We start from the raw sequence: 4376 nt of genomic DNA, 5'->3' as shown, positions 1-4376 counted from the left end.
TAAAATTAGATCTAAGGATTGTTATGTTGTTAACCACTGCTTTGTAACCACTGCAAGTGGCCTAGTGGTTCTTGCCTAGTTGGGTGTGCTCCCCAACCTAGGTTCGAACCCCGAAGCTGTCAAAGTGGCGAGGCACTGTGCTGCAATGCACAGTTGGAGCATTTCACATGCACCGAAGGGGTTTATCTTGGGCCTAGGAAGCATTTGGGTTCCCCTTGACAAAGTCAAAAAAAAAAAAAAAAAACCACTGCTTTGTTCTTTTGTCGTGCAATGAAAATTGAAAAGTTGTATACCCCTTTCAAAAAAAAAAATTGAAAAGTTGTATTACCTTTTCATTTGCTTTTGCCTTCTATATATATTTATTTAGAGACAATATATTGGTTGCTTTCGTCTCGGATTACTATTATGTGTTAAATTCGCTTGTCAAATTTATTTCACCAAATGACCTTTATGTATAACATAGAGGTCAAATTTATTTCACCAAAATGACCTTTATAAGCATTTTTTTCGTCTCTAAGAGGAATGAGTGACGATCTAACTTCCCATAATAAGCCGGCAATTACTTGAAACAAAAAGAGTTTTTTGGTTTTTTAAGACTAATTATAAGTTAACTTTAAAAAAAAAAATAAAAAAAAAAAAAAAAAAAAAAACTTCGCGTCTGACCAGTACGTGGACGTGTTCGGGGGTAAGTTCATATCTCAGAAACGAATCCGTTAGAATAAAATTAGATTTGCTAATTAGAAACCCTAGGTTCCTCTTCTCCGTCATTTTCAGTCACCTCTCTTTCTCCGCTACTGGACTCAAAGGTGAGGGGCTCCCCTCTCTCTCTCTCTCCCCCTCACTCTCTCTCTCCCTTCCCCAGATCTTTTACCCGTCTCTCCCTAATCATTTTATTTTTATTTTTCTGTGTTATTCTGTCTTTTCCATGGAGTCTTTTATTTATCTGCCGTTCTAATTTGAGTTTGGTAACCTTGGATTATTTTGCATGTCTTGGACTTTAGCTAGGGTTTTTCTGTGCGTGATTTTTGACCCTGGTTGTCGCGATTGTGGTGTTTGTTTGCCCTTTTTTTTTAGTTTAACAATAGAATTAATCTGATGCTTGTAGATTTGTAATTTTCTGTGTGAGTGTGTAGGAGTGTGATTGTGATTGTGATGTTACTGTGGCTCACTAGTGATTCACAGTGGGTTAATATAAGAGGAAGATTCTTCCTTGTTTCTCAGATGTCTAAGAATATGGGAGATAATTAGGAGGTCCTCTTGATATAGCTATTAGAAAATTGTTGCTGGACATGAATTCTTTGCGGTACTGTCTTTCTATGACGCGTCACTGAATATTTGTCTTACAACAAAAATAAAAAATAAATGTCTGCTAATCTAGACTTTTTCATCTAGAGATCATTAGTCTCCATTATAGAGTTTCTGATAAGGAGTTATATTATGGGTTTATGATGAGATTTAAGATATCAGCTAAAATTTAAAATTTAAGTCTAACAATTGAAACAGTAGTTCTTATTGAATCTTGACCAAGGCTGTCATTCGATCGGTTCAAATTGATTATAAGCATCACCAACTTCAAAATCAAAGCTTTCTATTTTAAAATTGAGTTGCCAAAATTTTTGCTATTTCGGTTTTAAGTATTACCAATTTTATACCAAGTATTTATTCTAGAATGAATAATACTTTTTATTTTTCAATTTTATAAATTGTAGTAAACTTTGTGTTCATCTACTTATTTGATTTAACTTCTTTTTCTTTTTCTTTTTTTGTACATATGACATAGAGTTTTGCACATTTTCAAATATTTAGGTATATGTAACGATCTTTGACTAGGTTACTCTATATACATGGCCTTTTTTTTAGTTAATATTTAGGTAATTAGTGAATTTGAATTTGGTATTTATCAAAATCAACCAACTTTATTCGGTAGTTCTCTATGTCAGTTATATCAGTTTCGGATACCAAAAAATTAATAATATAAAACATCGATCAGTATTTGATCAATTCTATAATTACCAAACCCAATGCATCCTTAATCTCAATAATAATGTCTTTATTGGAGTAGCCCTCTCTCATCTATACAATTGGCTGATTATTTAAATTAGTAGGCTACTAAAAAAATCCTAATAGTGCCAGCAAATTTAAAGTATAGATTTTTTTTTATCGAGATTATACGGTATTCTCAAAGGCTTTCTAGGCCCAGAGAAAAATAAAACAATGTTCCTGTCTTTTTCCACAAAAGGATGACGTGTCTATTGTTTTTTTTTTTTTTGACAAGAAACTAGTAGCTTAGCTAAAATTAAAGCCAGCATTCAAATCTCTCCTTAATTTTTGGGTCTTTTTAAATGTACCCAGCAAACTTCTAAGTATACCCAGCAAAATATTTTCTTTTTATTACCTTTAATTTATGTTAAATGTAATCAACTGATTTGCCTAAAATGCCCTAAAAACAATGTACCCAGCAAAACCAAACATACTCTATGACTCTACACGTCTCTACCCAGATCTTTATGCTTGTTCATCCCCATCATGCCTTGGCCTACCCAGATTTCTGCACAGGCTTAACGGTGGACAACAATTCATGTAGTAAAAAGGAACAGGCCACTGCATTTTTTTTTTTTAGGGAAATGGAATCAGGTTCCAAATATATTACGACGTCACTGCGTCAAGCTTGAGGGTTTCATGAAACCACTCATAGTACAAGTACAAGCACAATACAGACTGCGCAAGGCAGCCAGAAAACTCCTAACCAATCTGTCCAAAGCAGCTAAATTATTACTAGCCAACAAATCGAAAACCTAAAGGAACTGCAGAAAAGAAAAGCAGATAAATAAAACTCCCCTAACCCTACCCTATCCAAAGATGGAACCACTGTCTTGAGCATCTTGACGCCTAAGACCCAAATGGTGTACGTCGCAACACAACAACACAGAGCACGGTAACATCCAGAAGACAAAATAGGGCTAGAAGATAAACTATCTACCTCCCCAAAAGCCCAATCCAACCCAAACTAGTGAAAGGAAAAAGGAGACCTGAGCCAAAGGCCCAGATCACTAGGCTGCACCACAACCCAGTATGGCAGAGGCCCGAGCCCACTACCAAGATCCAACTCCCTCACACCAGCCGGACTAGACCGGCCTTCCCAGAAGGCAGCCCTGCCGTTCACCATTCCGGCGGCCTCCATCTCTCCTCCACCATCACTGGGTCCTCCTAGGTGTGCCAGGCTCCGATCGCGGTTGACTCAGCGAGGAGGCGGTGGCTTGTGTGGTGTGATCCAAGTCGGAGATCTGCTGTGTAGCTTTTGAAGGACGGCGGCAGAGATTTGTGATCGGAGGTTCTGAGGCGGATCGCCGTCTGTTGAGGCTCCGATCGCGGTGTGACAGCGGAGGGTGCGAGTTCGGGCGGCTTCGAGAGCGGGTGCTGGTGGTTCCCGGGCTCCGTTGATCGGCTTTTGAAGTAGGCGTTCCGGCCGGTCCCTAGGAGGACCCAGTGATGGTGGAGGAGAGATGGAGGCCGCCGGAATGGTGAACGGCAGGGCTGCCTTCTGGGAAGGCCGGTCTAGTGCTCATAAGCATTGCAGCAACAAAACTTCCATATGATCAACGTCGTGGACCACCACTGACCTCGCCGCGAGCAACGCCTGCCACAGCCTGGATCGAAACCCACCAACACAATCTGAGAAGCCTCCAAACCAGGAAGCCCCCCGCTGCACCCACAATGGCCGCAGAGAGCCTTCCCTGCGTCGCCGCCGTCCACGATTGTCGCCTTGCCTGAAGGAAGAGCGCCGCCGCCGCCAGTCGAAACCTAGGTTTCGAAAAAACCAAGGTCACTCGCTCCGAGAAGCTCGGAGACGAAAAAACCCTGTTATTGGTGGATTGTAACAGGCCACTGCATTTTGAATCTTTGTTCAATTGCAAAACACTTGTTTCTGCCAAAATTATAATCGAATTAATACGTGCATTCCCAAGAACTGCTTGTGTGCCAACTTGAAGTCCCTCCACATCAATCAGAAGATATTTGATCATTATTTGCTATATTTCTCATGTTTGGCAGATTCTATACTCCAATAACTGTCCCACACTCAAACACTGTGAGATCTTTCAAAATCCAACTTCAGATCCACATCGAAGAATCTACCATAGGCTTACCTAATCGATAATTGATATTTTTTTTAATTCTAAGGCTCAATACATGCTCTTAATTATATGACGTTGATTATATTAATCAATTATTAATATATATATATATATATATATATATATATATATATATATATATATATATATATTAATAATTGCTGCAATGCTGCAAGCATTGTCCTATCATGGTTTTCCGTTTTCATAGTGCTCATAAGCATAAAACAAATAAATCTCCTGATC

This window comes from Rosa rugosa, chromosome 3 (genome assembly GCF_958449725.1).
Source record: "Rosa rugosa chromosome 3, drRosRugo1.1, whole genome shotgun sequence".
Classification (NCBI taxonomy): domain Eukaryota; kingdom Viridiplantae; phylum Streptophyta; class Magnoliopsida; order Rosales; family Rosaceae; genus Rosa; species Rosa rugosa.
The sequence above is the reverse complement of the archived record's forward strand: the minus strand, read 5'-3'. Positions refer to the sequence as shown.